At 39.7% G+C, this 19,304-nt stretch overlaps 1 protein-coding gene across 2 annotated transcripts in view; it reads left to right on the top strand.

Annotated features, from left to right (window-relative positions):
* Nucleotides 1-19,304, top strand: part of foxp4 (forkhead box P4) — a 115,437-nt gene that overhangs the window by 38,722 nt on the left and 57,411 nt on the right. The window lies entirely within an intron of this gene.

Genomic DNA, 19,304 nt, shown 5'->3' on the forward strand with positions numbered 1-19,304 from the left:
CAGTGAATTGTAAAGAACAGTTTGTACACAACAGGCATGGATGTGTATGAGAATTTCACCTTGTGATAACCTTGAGTGAAAAAACTACTTGTTCATGGTTTCTTAGTACACAACAATTTCAAACAAAAATGTATAATATCCTACTGCTTTTATTTGAAACAGGAAAGCAGCAATTACTTCTATACAGCTAAAATAATATAACATATTTTTATAGTTGTATATCTGTATTTTTATTTTGACTTTTATATGGAGGCTAAAGCGAAAGTCTAGAATAGGCCCCCCTTAAATTTAGTGAAGGAATGTTTAAGTGCCTTTTGTAGAGAAACCATCCCTCATTGCAGTTCATCTGGGGACTCATGACTGTTTGGAGGAAGCTGGAACTGGCTTATATTTATATATTACTTCACCCATATTCCACTGTTTACTGGACACCCATGTAAATGCATCATGGACATCTCAGACGACGTTATGGGAGTTTTGCATATTATATCAGCATTGCATGTATACCCTGCTGAAATCCTCCACTTGTACCTGTTCTCTGTCTCGTTTAGTTACCTAGCAGCGGAGAAGCATGTGTATGCAAAAAAAAAAAGCAAGGATATAAAGATAAGAGGATGTTCTTTGGTTCAGTTGGTTGAACAGGTGACAATATGCTGAGTTTATAGTGCTCCATCCAGCTGTCCTAGATTTAACTACAGCTTTCGGGCCAATTACTGCCTGCCTTCCTCTTCTTTACATCCTTTGTCCTATGAAAATTACTATCAAATAAAGGCCATATTGTCACAAAAAATAAATAAAAGAAAAACACTTAAGAACTTTATGGGTAACAACTGTGACTAGGTTCCTCTCGTTTGACTTAAAGAACAGGTCACAAATTTGGTTTGTTTTTGAACCTCACAAAGGCATTTATTTATTTATGTTTTTATTAAACATTTTCAAATAGGAAGATTTGTCTTTCTTTTAACCAAGGAAAGGTAAAACATTGACTATGTTGAGCAACAGGTGTGGCACGGCCAACAATGGATTTCTCTGTATGTTCCATAAAGCAGAAGAAAACACTTTCCTGCACTTTCACAGGCAACTTATTAGAAAGGCTTTAAACCACAGGGAGGGTGTAATGGAAGTTTAGATTTTCTTAAAAAATTTAACTTTTTAAAACTTAGACACAGGCCCTTGCCTAGTACACACCATGCTCTGATGTAATGTACAGATGTGACAACATTTCGATGGCCAGCCTCAGCTAATTGTCAGTCTTGTCTGTGCGAACAGCAAAAGGCTCTGAAAGGTTTGCTCGTCAGTGCTCTAATTATCCTCTACTCACAATCTACCGACTAATTCCACTGGGACTCTGTTCACCTAAGAAATTCATGGCGACAATGTTTCGGTGGATATATTATTGCATGAAAACAGAAGGAAATATCTCTCCAAATGAAAGAAACCAGCTTAACATTTCAGCCTGACCCAAACACTCCAAAGACAACTCAGATGCTCAAAGAGTGTGAAGGAGCTGCAGGAGTCACCTCTGCCTGTTATTTCTTTCCTGCTTTTTATTTCACTGATTCATGAAGTAGTGTTTGCTTGTGTATGACAAGTCAGGATGTAGCATCAGCATTTAATGTTGTTTTTTATTCTGTGTGTCAGACCGACTCTTGCTTGCGCAAATATTCATACAAAGACTCACACTGTCCGTTGTGTCAGAACTTTTCCCAGAACATCTTGGATCAAATTTTTCACTTGTCTTTTTTTTTTCATGTTTTCCACTCCTTTAAAACACAAATAACTGCTGACTGCTTTCCTGAAGGACTTGAGCCATTGCACAAATCACCTCCACACACTCCACACACCAACACACACACACACACATGCACAAATGGTATCTTTAAATTTTTTTATCATCAAGAGATGTGTTAATTGTCCACAATCAAATAATATGTGGATGGAAACCTGCTCATTCTTGTTGATGTTTTTAACAATGTGGCATTTAAAAAAGGAAACGTACTTTAGGATTTGGTTGCTGTTTTTTATTTTCTTAATAGAAAAAATTATAATATTACCATGTCACTGTGGAAACACATATTTGCATCCATAGAAAAGCATGAAATTCATAAAGAGTTGAAGTGTCCTTGCCGAGCCAGTAGGGGGGTGTTCACATCCACATTGACAACAGAAGCAAATTTTTGTGATTTCTGGTTTTTTCGGCCTTCTTCATTTAGATATGGGGACGTCTTTAGTTCCTTTGTTAATAGGAGGTTGTTTAGACACCAAATTTGGGAAATGTTTAGAAATATTTACATTGAGAGGACTGTAGTTAGCGATTTCATCAACAACTGCGTCACAAATAGACCCAGTAATTCCCTATATTTTTAAATAACTTTTTAACTTTTTTCACTCTTTGGGAAGGAATGGAAATCGAACTGTGTCTCAGTCAACAGGCATCTATCCAAATGTCAAACAATCTGCAAAAACGTACAGTTATGGTTGCTTGGCTGCTTAGCATATGCAACAGAGGCCATGTATAAAGTAGGCTTTTTGATACACTAAAAAAGACTTTCAAAAACTGTCCCATTTTCTTCATCAAAAAACATGCTGAATAAGTGCAAATGCTGCATAAAATTATATCTTGGTAAGATATTTTGTCAGACATGCCAATGTCTTATGTCTAATGACTCACAAAGGGTCAGTGTGAGTTCTGGGCTTGTTAAAATGTGTCTTCGTTGTCTTCAGTGATGGAAACGAAAATAAATAAAAAAGTGGGGTTTCCTGCCTGCTAAAATTACTGCCTCTAATTATTACGGTGGAGCCCTAGGTGAGTGAAGAACACTTGAAGCCCTTCACTCCCATCCCTCTTCTCCCTCCTTTTTCTCCTCATGACTGCATCCTCACCCTGCTTTCTCAGCAAGCTCCGGGACACACACTTATGCGCAAATGCACACATATTAACACTAAACCTTTAGCCGATACAAAGCAGGTCTTTATGCTCATGGACGTGTGAAGGGTCTGTGTTTTTGCACCTGTGTGTGTGTGTGTGTGTGTGTGTGTGTGCTCACCTGGTATTTCCTCTTTTGAGCGGGTTACCAACCACAAACATCGATTCCTCTAGCTTTCCATCTTTTTTCTCTTCCTCTCTCTAACTTTACTTATTTTTCCTTCTATTTTCTGTGGACCACGAAAGACAAGCACAACCTTCGCTCCAGATTCCAACATTCTTCACAAAATGTTACATCCACATACAGTCGGTTGCCATAGATCCTCTTTTCTATTTGTAGCATCTTAAGAAGCTTCGTGGTGAGCATTTTCATATACTTGACTATTTTTTCATTTCTATGTATGTTCATTTCCTAATGACTCTTAGTCTTGGGTAGATTTTTTATAATGGTATAACCATTGAAATTGCCTGTGGCATCTTATTTCTACAAGGCTATTACAGGTGTCCCTGTCATCCTGTCTTCTTCCCTGCAAGCAAGAGCACTGATGGGATTGCTCTGGAGAACAACCAGCTGACTTTCTAATTAATTTTTCATTTTCTTCTTATAATCACTATCAAGAAAGTCAAACTTTCAATTTAAATGTAAACATTAAAACACTGAAACTGTATTAAGAGATGACAAAATCTGTCTCTGTTTTAATACAGAACAAATTTATGATTTAAGGGGACTTTGGAAAACCGGGCTTACAAAGGGGGATCAATCAATACAAGATGCAAGTTTGTTAAGGTCTGTGTAAAGCAAACAGGTTCACGTTTCTAATCACGTTTCTAATTCCAAAGTTTCGTTTTTTTCTATTTTTACTTCAGCACTTTAAGATCAAGATCAAGCTTTCCCTGACTGTTACTGATTTCCCGGATTTACTTCACGTTCGATTTGCTGCTTTTGTTTTTGTCTAATTTTGATTTAATTTTGAAGAACACAACGCAAAAAAACTTTTCTCTGTTATATTATTATTTTTTAAATATTCAACATTTAAGTGTAAAAAAGAGTGTTATTTGTGCTATATGTTCCATTAAAGAGGAAGAAAATTAATGGAACACAAGCCTATTCCTCATTTATGCACAAAAGCATTGGTCCCTAACCTGTATCTAATATTACTAAATGTTAAACAAAAGAAATGCATGGGGAAAGTCCTCTCTATTATTTGTTTATAGACAAAACATTTATATTTAAGTTGTGATGCTTTTTGTTATAAGGAAAATCATCAGATTGTTCAGTATTTGACTGGTCTGACCAGTGATCAAAGAACTGGACAGAGCCGATTAAACCATTTTTCAATTTTGTAGAAAAACTTTCTTAGATCAGAACAAGAGGAAAAAAAAAAGAAAAACCCATACAACATGAAAATGTACGTGTGCACCCTTTTTTTTTAAATACTGTCAGGTTTTTTGCAGGGAGGCAGAAAGTGCAGCAGATGGTTTCTCAAATGATGTCACATTTCTCGTAAAACGAAAGCATCCTTCAAGTTAAACAACATCCAACCATGAAAGGGATGGCTACAAGACCTAAACAATCCACATTTAGCTCAACAGATGACTTTTCTGCCCCTCTGTTAATGAGTAAAGTGGACCTCTCATGTAGCTGAGTAGACATGAACTCATATAGTGTTAAAGCTATAAAATTTTCAATTGCATCTGGATTTACAAAATTACTTAGAAAATAACTGTCCCACTTTTTTAAGAATATATTGGTTGAAGGATAATAATTTAGTCAGCCGCCACCTTAAATATCTTGGAAATACATCCTCCTCTTTCTCTTCCATTTTCCTCCGCACTTGAGTCTTTCACCTAAAGGTGCAGTGCAGAACACTGTTTGTGCTTAAACACCATGGCGGTGGGCACTAGAGCAGAAAAAACACACCATCGCCCTCTCAGTGTGCACACTGACACACAAAACTCCTGACAGTGCCGTATTGTCAGAACACAAAGCTGTCTTTACCTCAGGGCCCTTGGGAACCTAAGAGAAATCACAGCTATCGCCAGCCATCAAACTAGATAGATAGATAGATAGATAGATAGATAGATAGATAGATAGATAGATAGATAGATAGATAGATAGATAGATAGATAGATAGATAGATAGATAGATAGATAGATAGATAGATAGATAGATAGATAGATAGATAGATAGATAGATAGATAGATAGATAGATAGATAGATAGATAGATAGATAGATAGATAGATAGATAGATAGATAGATAGATAGATAGATAGATAGATAGATAGATAGATAGATAGATAGATAGATGCTGGAAATGAATGGTGGCAGTATAATGCTGTGGGAAGATCAGTCAAAATAAATGGAAAGCTATTCCCAAAGAGAACCTGTTAGAAGCTCCAAAAGACTCGGTACCAGGGTTGAGGTTCACCTGCCAGCAGGATGACATCGTTAAACACACATTCATAACTACAGTGATATGGTTTAGATTAAAGCATGAACATGTGTTAGAATGGCCTCCACTTAACAGTGGAGGCCATTCTAACACATGAGAGTTTTTTTTGAAGACATTAAAATTCATATTTACAGACTTTTCATCTAGTCTGACTTAGCTTGAGTCCCCATTTAGAGGAAATAAAGGTAAACGGACAAGCAAAGAGGCAGCATGGTGGGATAGGGTGGGGATGGGGGGGCATCTGAGGCTGGAAAGAAGAAACAGAGGGATGAGGGAGGGGTGTAAAGCTGAGACGTGTCAGAAAAGGGCGCCTGGGCCTCCCTGTGGAATGTGGCCTGTCTGCCTCCCCAGAACGAACAGAGCTGGAAAGAAGGAAGACAGGGAAGGAAGAAAGTGAAGAGAGAGGGGGCGTATGACTAAATTTGCCCCATCATCGAGAAGGGTAAGGCGTGGGGGGAGGCAGGGAGGACAATAAGCAGAGTAGTAGTAGTTGCAGAAGAGGAAGAAGTGGAAAAGTGAGAGTGCAGACGAGAGCACAGGGCACTTTGTTGAGGTGCCGGGTGTGGACGTGAAATGATGCATAGCAGAGGAGAAATGTAAGCAGGATAAATCCTAACAGACCTCAAAGTGTATGTATGTGTATGTGTGTGTGTGTGTAGGTGTGTGTGTGTGTGGCTGGCTGGGTGGAGGGTGCTCTGACGAGAACCAGGTGTCTTCAATTCCCCTCATGTGTATAAGTCTCTACCTATTTCTTTTTTTTTTTGGAGATTGTAAACGCTGCCACTTCCCTCTGTCTCCTCCTTTTTCCTCACCATCAGTTAATTGCTGTTTGTAATAAAGCAGCTTCACTTGTGGCCGCTGGTGTTGTGGGGTGGGAAAAAAAGGGTCTGGGGGGTATCAGGGACGAGGAAAGTGATGTTGCCTATTTCCTCTCGGGAGCCACTCATCGGTGGACTGAACCAGCCGTAGTCTTTTTCTCTGTCCTTTCCCATCTAAATAGAAAGTGAGAGGGAGACTATGGCAGTGGTATCCCTTTCCCCCAGGGGCTTAAATGGAACATTGGTTGAAAAAAGGCAGTTTTAGAAATTGGTTTGGAGCTTCGATCCCCAGTCCCATTTGTCATGTTCTAGTTTTTTTTTAGTTTTTTTTTTTATGCCTTCTTCTTCTTTCATGTGTCCACACACATACCAGCAATCTTGGTTTCTCACTGCCCCACACACACAGACACATTCAGGCTGGCAGTTACACACATGCAGAGAGCTGATGTGGGTTAATGAAGGGTGTAATTAAGAAGCCGCAGTGATGACTGGAGATCAGGAGGAACCGATACAGATCTCAGATATACACAAACACTGGTGAAAGATAGCTGCTCTCTGTGTGTGCACACGTTTGTAAGGAGAGCTTTGCGGACAGATTTGTGGGACTGGTGTGTTTATAAGTGTGTCTGCATGCGTGGTAACAGACTTTGAGGGATGCTGCATGATTCAGATAACGTATGACTTCCTGTTGGATTGGCTAGACTTAATAATTGATGCATGTATGGGTGGAGGTGGGGGTGTTTTGGCTGTGTGTGTGTGTGTGAGATTCTTTAGCTCTGGTAAATTATAGGAGGTGAATTTTGGTCAATGGCTGAGATGGTTATGTCTTGTTTGACCTCCACCTTTCAGTGGAGTTCACTTTCAGTTCATGGGGGCAAAGAACGTGAAGGTGAAGAGGTGCTTTAGGAAGGAAAGGAGAATCAAAAATATAGTTTGAAATCATGTTAGCAAATAAGGCTCGCATTTAGCTAAACAGTGTAAAAGGTTATATTTATACCTCTGTCTACCTGCATCAATCAATTAATCAATCAATCAGTATTTGTTTGCTAAACACTTAGCAAGTACAAGTAAGTTTAACTCTCACAGAGGTTAAAAACAGAGAAGTCCGGAATAAAAAAAACAAACAAAAAAACTAGAAATAATCAAAATAAATCAACTCTAAAAAAAACAATTTGTATTCATAATATGATTTCTGAAGTCTTTTTAAATTTTTTTTTTTGTTTATGGGATTTATTAATTATTTTAAAGTGAGTGTAGAAAGGGAAGAAATAGCAATGCAAATATGAAACCACAGGGTCCATTGTCAGTGTTCGAATGGATGATCTGGTGGAAGGTCTGTGCCTTAAGGTCAAACCTCAGTTTTATCTTGATTAAGAGAAGGAAAATGTGTCAAATGCAACTATGCATGCATATACCCGCTTGTCCCTCTGGCCAGTAAAGCAGTCCTGAGTCACATTTCTGAGTCCTGTCATATCCTAAAAGCTTTCCCTGCTGTCTGGACCAGTTCTTCCTCCGTTAGTGTGAGGTCAGCGTAGTGCACAGGTCACAGGAGGTTGATCTGAGAAAGAGGAGGGGAAGTCGAGGTTGCCTAGCATCACAGAACACCCACTGCTCTGACCACAAAGATTCAAAGAAACACATAGAACACCAGCTTCTGGAAGGAGTCTGGCAGCTCCAGTTGTCTGTCTTATCTGACCTTTGATTTTTGTATTCCTAAATGTATAATTTAGCAATAAATCAAAGAGTATTGTGCTAAAATAAACTATTACAGATTTAATCTTTTTCTGCCTACTCAAATTTAGAGCTGTTTGCCCTTCAGCAATGTAAACATGCACACACACACTACACACACCTGCAGAAGAACATCCATAATTTCTGTTTAATGACTTTCACATGATTCCATGATTTCCTCATTCGGTGACTTTTTCTTTTCTTTTTTCGCACATTGAAACCTAATTCTGTGATGCTGAGATATTGTATTTATGAGCCCCCATAAAACATTTTTACTGCTTTTTCCACCCGCCCCATTGAATGACAGCCGAGAGTTGGAGAGCAGAATTTTGTTCACGCTATTGGTGTCCTTTCATGTTCTGGGCTTTTGTGTTTCTTTTCTGTATAACCTTCTGTACTTGCAAAAAAAAGGCAAGCAGTAGTGTGACAAATGTCTAGAAATTCAGCTGATTTTACATAGTGTTTGTGTTTACTTGAGTAAAACTGCAGAAGCTACTCAATAATAAGGTTTATTGGTTTCTGAAGTGCTCTGGGGGAAGAATGCGGTTGAGCTACTAGCATGCAGACAGAAGAAAGGGGCCGCCGCTGGATCAGATCTGCCAGCACGGACACAGTCATGGTTGGTAGCCTCCTACTAGTCAGAGAGGCTCAGGCACAAGAACAGACAGATACCAGCAGAGGAAGGAGGCGTGTGTGTCCACCTGTGCATGTTTGTCCTGTGTGTAGACTAGATTACATACACCCACTGGGGTACCTGAAGTGTTAGATTTGGTTTAGCTACCATGGGAATGTTTGGAAGCAGTTGCACTGGGTAGGTCTGGTTGGGATGTCAGATGAATGCCACACACACAGATACTTATGCATGAGCTGAGATGGGCATCTCTGATGAAAGGTTTCTGTATTCAGAGTTTAAAAGGTTCAGTTTTTCACTTTTGGCTCTCAGATGTTTAGTCTTTACGGCAGAGAATAAGGCCAGAAGTCATGACTGGTTTTTACTGACATGTTCCCAAGTGACATGTTACCAAATCGATTGTAATTATAATACAACACAGTCAGATTCAGTCAGTAATTCAATGCCAGTTGGTAAAAAAGTTGCATGAAGTCAATAACTACTCTGCAATCCCTCCACCAGACCAAGCATGTGGTGACGGTGGGGAGGAAGGACTCTAATTTAACAGGAGTAAATCTCTAGCAGAACCACACTTCATATATCATGTCATCTACGGAATTTGAAAAGGAAAAAAAAACAGAAGCAGTGGTCCAGGAATACTTTAATTGGGACGGAAACTGAGTTCATAGAGTTAATAGCAATAGATTTGTCAATGGCTTTGTCACAGACATACAACTTAATACAAAACACTTGGTCTGGAATACACCCTACGGTGTACAGAAAACTTTGAAAGTGCACAAAGTTAATAACAGTAATAGCTTTCACCGAGAGCTTAGCCTAGGAAAGAAGATAGACACAGAATCACTGGATCATGTACATTAGTTTTTCTGCATCATTCTGGGACAAGATATTTCTAAGTTTGGCAATGTTGCACAGGGGAAAGAAGGACAGCCAGAATAATTTATAATTCAGGATTGTCCTGAATAAAGATAATGCCAAAGATCTTTACATTAGTACTGAGGGCCAAAGTAATGCTATCAAGAATTAGTGAAGGTCTAAGCAGTTTCTTCTTCAGATACTGTGGTCCAAAGAGAATAATTTCCATCTGGTCTCTGTCTTGTCTGAATTTTAAAGCATGTCTTACCCTTGTAGTTCAAGTAGCTGATGCAATTTGTCAGGCTTCAGTAATTAGCACAAGCTAAGTATCATCAGCATAACAATAGAAATGAATCACTTGCCATCTCATTATTTTAAGATAAAGCATTATAGATAATAAAAAGAACCCACCTAAGCACTGGACCCTGTGGCACTTTATCACTAACTCTACTGAGTGAGAAAAAATGATCATTGACATGGTTCTGGTATCTGTCAGATAAATATGATCAAAACTAGCTTAGTGCTGTTCCCTTAATCCCTACAGCATGTTCAAGTCACTGTAAAATAATATTGCTATTAATCATATGGAATGGAGTGCTGAGATCTTGCAGGACAAGTCCAGTATGAGAATGTCTTTAGTGACTTTCACCAATGCTGTTTTGGTGATGATCTTTGAAACCTGACTGAAACTCTTCAGCAAGAGAGTGATCTCTCTTTCCCTTAAGCCCTATACTCTTTGCTTCCCAACTCCAGACTCAGAAATTATTGGACACAGAGAGTGGAACAGAGGAAATCCTAAAAAGATAAAATGTGCAACGCCTCTGAGGCCACGAAGCAAGCAGTTACCGTGGAAACTGTTGAGAGCCCAGGATGCACACAATGAATACACACATATACACACCAAACATACAAAAGCTGTGGAGGCCTAAAGTGTTGCTAATTAGCTAGTCTTTGCTGGCCCTTTGTGCAAGCCATTTTAAAGGAGAGATTAGAGTCAACAGGGAGGAGGAGAGGAATGTAGTTCTTCTCTTTCTCTAGTTTGCCTTCTTCTTGAGCTCAGGACAAGAGCGTGGCAGCCTTTTTCTTCATTTGGTAGAAAAAACATAACTCTTTGTCCTGTTGGTTAAGATTTACAAAAACACAAAAAGTTAAATTAAAAAACTCAGCAGGTATAGTGAAGCTCCTTTGAAAAGTGTTTGGTTATTAAAACAATTATGTGTGTTTATCAAAAATAAGATCTTATTTATAATTCATACCTTAGTGATTATTTTTATAGCTTGATGAAAGGTATCAGAAAAATAACCTCTATTTTATTAACTAGAAAAAAACAGTGATTAAGGAAAGTTGCACCAAGCATTTACTACAAGACCACACGTGTTTAACTCTGTGGTTACTGATGTTTTGTTTCTAATGAAATGTGTAATTAATAAAGACAAAGCTGTTGAGTACATCTACTGTCAACAGTCAACAAAAATGTAACTTAGTCCAGTTCAGCTTAACTCATGTAAAAAAGGAAAGATAATTTTTTTCAAACTGAGGTTTCTCTTTACATCTGGATGATTTGAGCCTCTTACAAAATCTTATAATCCAGCGCACACTTCCCCTTTTCCTCTTTTTTTTCTGAGTTTTTACTGTAACCCCCCCTCTCGTTTGGGGAAGTTGAAGATCGTGCACTTGTTTAGAAGTTGTAACTTCTTGCACAGCAACCAGCTATTGTCGTGCCTGCCCATTTCCGGTGTGTGTGTGTGTGTGTGTGTGTGTGTGTGTGGGTTGATGGGGGTGGGGGGGGGGGGGGGGGGGGGGGGGGCGTGTGTGTGCGGTAAGTACTGCGTGTGAGGGTGTGTCTATCTTCGTTCCCCCTTCTCTATTCCCCTCAGCCACAACCAGGTGTAGAAACTCTCTGAACCAAGAAACATGAAAGAGTTTTATTTGCATTGAAGCAGGCAACCAGGCTAATACACTTAAAGGCCAATCACTTAGCTTTCTTTTTTCCCCCTGTTCAACCAATAAGTGTCTGGGTGTCCACATTTGTCTTCATGTGCATGTGCACATTGCAGACAGTCTCTGTTTGTCTATGTATGTGTTTTCCTTCTGTCTCTGAGCCAAGTCTTGGCAGTGTCTTGCATGTGTTATTAGTTGGCTTTTTACCTCCTTTTTTCCTTTTTTTTTTGGTGGGTTATTAATAATAGGAGTTAAACAGTTTCCATATGTGAGGCCTGGTTGCCAGGCTAGTGCCGTCCTCATCACAGACTGGTCTTACAAAAAGTCTCCTCTTGCAAGTTGCTTGGATCGAGCTGAATCGACAGCTTAAATTCTGGAGGTCACCCAATCAAGACCTAACACCTAAAAAGGATCTTCCTAAACTACTTAACTGTCCTATGTTATACAAGATGATTCTAAATATTTCAGTCGCTGTGTCCATCTGTGAGTGTGTGTGTATGTTTGCGTGTGTGTGCATGTGTGTTTTCCTCTTTGGGCTGGGTCTGTCTGGAGTAAGCCCTTCCTCTCCTGCCAAACGAGCTGTGTTGAAAACCGCAGGGAAACTGCATATGTGTGTATAACGTATGACGTGTGTGTGTAGGGAAACTGCTGTAGAGCTATTTGCCATCAATTAGCTGCCTGGACTGAGATGAGGCCTACAGTAAAAAGGGAGTTAGGGGTTTCCTTCTTTTTCTAACCATGCTCACCTAATCATTACCTTTAATTGTCTGTTTCTTGGTACCTTCACTTGTCAGAAAAACAAGCGGAAAGCATATCTTTAGGAGGCTGTGGATTTTTTTCCATGTGTGAGTAGGATGATGATGAATTGTGTCATGACTAAAGCAGCCCAGAGCATTCAGTCAGCTCTTTTTTACGACCGCGCGTATACCCCTATGAATCAATAGAAACCTTAGATGAGTGTTGTGAGGTATAAGGAGGGGTCTTCAAATTTCACCAAACAGTTCTGAACTGAGAACCATCTGGAAAATGGCACCATCCCTGGAGTTTAGAACAGGTCCCCTTTAGTGAAAAAAACCTTATGAATAAAAAAAAAGTCCAAAACCAGCCATGGTTTTCAAACATTACAGCATATTTTGAAGTTCTTTTGGAGTTTTGCGAGTTTTTATTGGATTGGCTCTTGAAGGCGCTCTTTCCTCTCTTTAATGGTCAGTCTGGGCCCAAAGCAGTTTGCTGCAGCCCTTTTAAAACCTCAGAGTCTCAAATGATGCCTTTATATTGCGGAAACATTACATTAAATAGCTGAAAGGGATTGCTGCCGGCGGAGGGTTTCCAAGGTATCCAAGAAAGTTCTTGCCCTGTGGTGTCCTAGATAGATTTAGGCATTTTGTACGTCTTAGGGTCAGTTATTTTGGTGGAAAACTCGTTCCTATGAGTGAAGACAAATGACAGGAAAGCTGATTCAGGGAAAGGCGAAAGACTTGATTAGCATAAGAAAAAGAGAAGGCATACATTAGGATGAAAAAACTAAAGAGGTAAAGTTATGGCAGAAGATGGTTTATTTGTAGCTCACCATGAAATTGACAGGCTTTAGAAAGGATGTGGTTTAAGTTGCCCTGTTTCCTCTACCTCTTGGAAACTCTTGATCTTTTGTAAATGTATATGCCATTCTCTTTCTCACATTGTTGAATCAACAAATTATTTCATGACTGAATGAAAACCACTGCAAATATATGGTAGCTCTTCTGGTGAACGCTTCTGGTGAAAAGTTATAAAAAAACAAGTTTAATTAGCCGTGACAATATTTCTGAAAGAAATCCTACTGTTTATTCAAATGAACCTGACAGTATCAAAGAAATATGAGACTTTAAATCTTTCTCACTGCTCACAGTGTCTGTGCAAAATTATTTTGAGTGAATTAAATATTTATAATGATTCAAAACTTTTATTATTTCACATGCAAGTACAATGTCTATCCCCTTACCGTTTGCTAGATATTTGGTGGAGATTAGACATAGGAATCCTTTTGGGACCATTAAAGGAGAGCGAGGGTCTCCTCATAAGGCCAACAGCTGCATTCACTAGACTTGGCTTCCATTTGTAAGCCTGCACAATCTATTTTAGGCGTCTGTCAAAGCCATATCTGCTCTGTGAATTTAGTGTGACGACTGAAGGTATGGGCAACAGATTTTTAAAGATGAGAGGATAGTGGTTGGGTCACGAGTAAGACAGTGTAAGAATCCTTTGCAAGAAAAATTCCCTTGGAATATATTGTGCGCTATTTATTACATAAAGCGGCACGGAGACATAACAGCTGATATAGATGGAGTCAAATAAAGGAGAATAGATTTGTTCACACAAACTTTAAAACTTTTTTAATACTGTTTGTAAGAGGCAACGGAAAGTGGCAGGTTCATCTAGCCCGTCAAACACATTTTTTATACAGAGTGTCATGCAAGCAATGAGACCTAAATTTAAGTACTTTACGTTGTTAAAAGTATTCCTTAGCTGCATTGTGGTCTGGTTTAATGGAATTTGATTTATTATCTTGGACAAACGTTCTGAACAACCATAAGAAATAGGATCTCCAATCTCATTATACATCAAAGGAATCTGTGACCACTGGAGGCATTTAGGCTTCTTGTATGATTTTCTTATTTTGTAGTGGAATACACTCACGGGTCACATCATTAGGTATGCGTTGCTAGGACCAGGATGGACCCCCCTCCGCCCTAAACTACCACCAGCAGCCTAAACTGCTGATAGGATGGACCAACGCTTTTATGTTGTTTACGCCAAATTCTGGCCCCATCATTTGAATGATGCAGCTGAACTCAGACTCATTAGATGAGGCACAATTCTTCCAATCCTTTATTTTCCAATATTGGTGAGCCTGTGCAAAATGTAGCCTTAGTTTTCTGTTGTTGGCTGGCAGGAGTAGCGCCCAGTGTGGTCTTCTTCTGTTGTTGCTCATCTGTTTAAAGGTTCAACATGTTGTAACAAGTAGTTATTTGAGCTAATTATGCATTTCTATCATCTCTGCTATTCTCCTCTGACCTCTGACATAAACAATACATTTTTCATGCACACTGCTACCCCTCATTTGATATTTTTCATTCTGGTATCCCTTCTTTTGAGCAAGTAAGTCCTTCAGGACCAGCTTCAACCAGGCTGTTTTCAAAGGCACTTATAGTTCATTTCCTCTCTAATCTGATTCTCAGTTTGGACAACAAGATGCCTTCACCACTTCTAGATGCCACATGATTAACTCATTTGATGTTTGTGTTAAGAAGCATTTGAACAGGTGTACCTAACATTGAATGCATTCTAATAAGGGCCAAGGGCACACTTGACCTCTAGGGCTAAGGGTAACCCTGAGTAGTAGGACTCACCCTAACTGTAAGCGCTTCTCGGAATGAATACCTGTCTTCTGGCTTATTGATGCTGTTTAATTTGCAATACCATCCTTTTAGAAAATTGACATGCCTTGTAGATTGCATTGCATCTCAGTCTTGTTTCATCTGCTCTGTGATCACAAGTACCCAAATAAGAAAAGCAATCAGAGATAAGAGACACTTTGAGCTAAGAAAACCTGTTGATCCTTAAAGAACAAAACTGTAGAGGGAGATACATTAAAGTAGCTAAAAGGATTTATGGACTTCGAATGTGTATTTTGGTGCCAAAGTGAAGAGAAGCAGTACAAATGGATACAAGAGATCACTGGGATCACCCGTGGGGATGGCAACAATGCAAAAGCTTTATCCGGCTTTCAGTTTCAATGACAACACTTCAGGACAGAGATATAGGAAGACGGATGTTCGAAGAATAAAGAAGAAGATACACTGCCCCTTTTTGAACCCAGTCTCTCCCACTGATCCAAAATCAAAAAGCATGCAGACCTGTAGAGAAGCAGCTGGGTGTGACGAGCTCTTTGCTGCATCTTCCCCCTTAGTCTGTTTAGCAGTTTCTATCTGTCGCTCTTTTCTGTTGAGGAAAGCAGAGAGAGGAATGGAGGGTAGAACCTCTACAAGCAAGCCTTCCTTCCTTCAATGTTGAGCTTGCACCAGACTAAACTGTTGACTATCTGCCAGGGGATATCTATTTGGTGTTGCAGAAATCTGTGGCTGGCTTTCCTCCTTGGTGGACAGATGAAACAATGAGCTCTCTCTCATCTTCTCACATGCTTCTGTTTTTTTTTCTTTCTCAGCCTAAAAGCAGAGAAATCTGATACCACCTGCCTTCCCCCTTGGCCTTCCAAGCTCCCTCCCCTCTTCTTCCTCCTTCTCCCTCAAGGACAGCCCACTGTCTGCCCTGAGGGCTGTTTATCTATGGGGGGATGTAGAAGGGGGGAGACGGGTTTGTTTCGCCCGTCAACAATGGACCTCAGTCAGTGCTGACGGATTACTGAAACATATGGTACCCACCTGTCTCTTTCTCTCTCTCTGTCTCCCCCCTTCCACGGTCTCCTGTTTGGATGGCTTTGCTTATTTCTGCGTTCTCTTGCACTGTGTCACCCGAACACACTGGGCGGATTAGAGGCCAGATTCATCACACACACAGGGAGACCTGTTTGCTTTGGCAACCTGAGTCAGGTACACTCACACATGCTCAAACTAAAGAGGCCTGATTCCCTTTTTTTGTTCTTATTTGAGCTTCACCTTATAATAACAAATCTGAGTCATATTCAGCAGAGCAAATTGAGATTTCTTGTACCAATGCGTTCTTGCAAACCCATGCTGACACCTAAGCTTCAAGATCATTGCACAGATTTAGTAAAACAAAGTTCCTACCATGTTATTTTTAATGGATTTTCTAACCCGCCCGCCAGCCTTCTCACCTTTCAAAGAAACAAAGTTGTCAGCCTTTTTTCAGAATCCCGCTAAGGAGAGAAAGTAGCCATAACTGAGTACGTACCTATGTGTGTGTGTGTGTGTGTGTGTGTGTGTGTTTGTGCGTGTGCGTGTATGTGTGTGTGTGTGTGTGTGTGTGTGTGTGTGTATGTGGACATGCAGGTATGTGCATGTCTGACCCTGCTGAATTAAAAAATGCACTGTTATTAAAGGCTGTGTCAGAGGCGATGATTTACAGAGGGGCGCGATGACAAGTCAGAAGAACTCACACACCGAACTGAAACACTCACACTCACCGGCTCTCTCACACTGTGCTCTAAGGCCTCCAAGCTGAGCGGTGACCTCCTCACCCCTCCTTCCCCTTCCTCCTCCTCCTCCTTCCCTCCCTCTCTCACTCTAATAAAACCTGTCTGACACCGCTGATGGCTGCATATGTGTGTGTTTGAGCCTGTGTGTGTGCACTGCGGCAGCACAAAGACTCTGTTGTTGGGCCTCCCTCTTTGGCCTCCCTCATATTTTCTTTAAAGGTGCAGTGCGCCCCCAAGAATGCCACAAGGGGAAAGAGGAGTTTAGGGGGGAGTCTAGAAGGAGCTGGTGTGAGTGTGTGGGTGGATTCAGGGGTGGGTGGAGGTTCCACAGAAAAAAGCCAAGGAGTGAATATGAAGAGTAGAAATGAAAGAGAGGGGTCAAAGAAGAGAAGTGCATCTTGACAAATTAGACATGAGTGGATGTCTTTGCTGGTGGTATTTATGTGTGTGTGTGTTTTTCTTTTTCTCATATTGTCAAACATTAAAATGTAGGGTTTTATTCTATTAATAATATAATTTTAAAATGAATACGTACCGATAAAAATGAGCCAGTTTAAATAAACTTGTTTTTGTGGGCTCCTGTGGAGCAACACTGTAATATTTCCTCTTCATTGTGGTGTTTAGCTACATAATTAACTAATTCACAAATTCAGTCTAAATTTGACCTCTCTTTATATTATGGTATTCATGCTTCTCGCTATCGAAAGTGTCAGCTAAGGTCTTTGGTGACCATTTGCATCAAGTTCGCCAGTTGCAATTTTCGTCCATTGCTTACAAATCATTAAGATCTTTTCCCCCACTCTGCTTACTTTTCCTGCTGGGTACCTAAAATGTTGCCACGCTAATGATTTAAAGTGGTGAGGGCTTCTTCTATGCTCTAACCGAATGTTTTAAACCCGATTAGCCAACACATCAGGCCAATTAAACGAACACTTTTCTTCTGACTTCAAAATAAAACATTAAAATGAAAATATAAATATAGAGTATTAAGCTTAACGCACTGACCTTCATATCCAGAACTTATAATAATAGCTTCGGTTTTTTTTTCTGCTGAAAAAAATCATGATGACACTGCAGCTGCGTAGCTTTCGTGGAGACAGACTTCATATAGGCGAGAAATATTTTGGCATTATGACAGTGGGTCCATGTCAGTTTTTCCTCTGCTTTTACAGCAACACTTTGTGATTTCTTCCTACAATTTTTTCCTACTTATATTTTATACCAGCAAACAAACCATTTAGTACCCATGTTTTTAAACCACAGTTTTTCTTTTTCTTTGCAATTAAGTTTTTTTTTTTTATTATTAATTATGGGTACAAATAGTAAAACAATGCTTAGATCTCATCTAAACTTTATTTATTTATTTCCATTTAACCTCGTTGTGATCTCCATGTGGGCCAGTTGTTTCCTACTATATGTAACGACCACTTAATTAAACCAAAATAGCTTGCCACCCCTTGTAGATAGATATTATTCATTAGAATCATAAAAGCACATTCCCTTATAGTAGACTATGTGGTGATTTTAGAATTTTACCATAAATCAGCAATTATTAAAGCAGGAACAAAACATCTGCCTGATAGATACGAACTGACACATGGTCGGTACGTAACGTCCCGGTCAGAAGGAAAGTTACGATCAGAAAAGACCTAAACTGCAAAGGTACAAAAAGTTGCAGCGGCGAAATGATAAGCACCCCACGAGAACGTATTACACTTCAATAAAACAGCATTAATTCCAGAATTTCTGCATTGTGGAGTGGAGCAGCTTTGAGTGAGTGATTTGACGTGAATTAGAGCAACATTTATATGATGGTGTTACTAGGACACAGGTTAGGTTTCAGGACAGGTTCCTTAACTGGAGAGATGGTAAGTACAAAAATGCTGGGTCAATAGGTAGAAAAATCTAATTTCTAGCCTTAAACTGCCAATACTTTCTCTCTGTGTTTATCTTGTAAAACAGAACTTTAAAATCTAATCTTTACTCAAGTAAATTTGAACTATTTGCTGCTAAGCTGTGCCACAATTGTTTAAATTCACAATGAACTTCTTTTAAAGAAATAGATAAAAAAGCACATTCTTTTAAATATATACACACACATCCATTGATACAGGCACAGCAGAGGAGACAGGCATCACCTCTGCTTGGTTGTAGCGTTTATGAAAGCCATAAATGGCTCTTTAATATAGTGGTAATCAGGGTGGTAATTTGGGTGGAATTGTCCCTTATTGTTGCCAGACAGGCCTACTCAACTCCTGCCAACATACACTCACTCACTCTCTTACTCACTCACTCACTCACTCACTCACTCACCCACAGATACACACACACACACACACAGACTGGCTCTCGGGCAGACAGGGTGTTCAAGGAGTAATTCACACCACATGCCAACAAACTGGGCGGTTGTGTTTATCTGTGTGTACGTGTGCATATGTTTGTGCCTGATTTAATGTTGAGGTCAAACCAGTGAAAGGGAGGGGTAGTGGTCCCGGGTTTTCTTTTTGTTAAAGTGTTAAAATTTGTGTGTGTGTGTTTGTACATGAGAGTGAGTAGAGGCACGTCCACGTGTGTGTTTTAATTAAGGTCTCGGCAAAAGTAGCAACTGTGCTCGCTACAGATGGTTTTCATCACTGCACAGAACCTCTCTCTCTCACTTTTTCTTGACATTCTAATCTCTCCTTATACTTTCTTCTAATTAAACATTTCTTAATGTACCCAAGCTTCTAATTTGACAATTTGTTCAGTAAGTTGTACTCTAGAGCCAATGTGTGTTGCCTTTTTTACAGTTCG

The sequence above is a fragment of the Girardinichthys multiradiatus genome, chromosome 20 (genome assembly GCF_021462225.1).
Source record: "Girardinichthys multiradiatus isolate DD_20200921_A chromosome 20, DD_fGirMul_XY1, whole genome shotgun sequence".
Taxonomy (NCBI): domain Eukaryota; kingdom Metazoa; phylum Chordata; class Actinopteri; order Cyprinodontiformes; family Goodeidae; genus Girardinichthys; species Girardinichthys multiradiatus.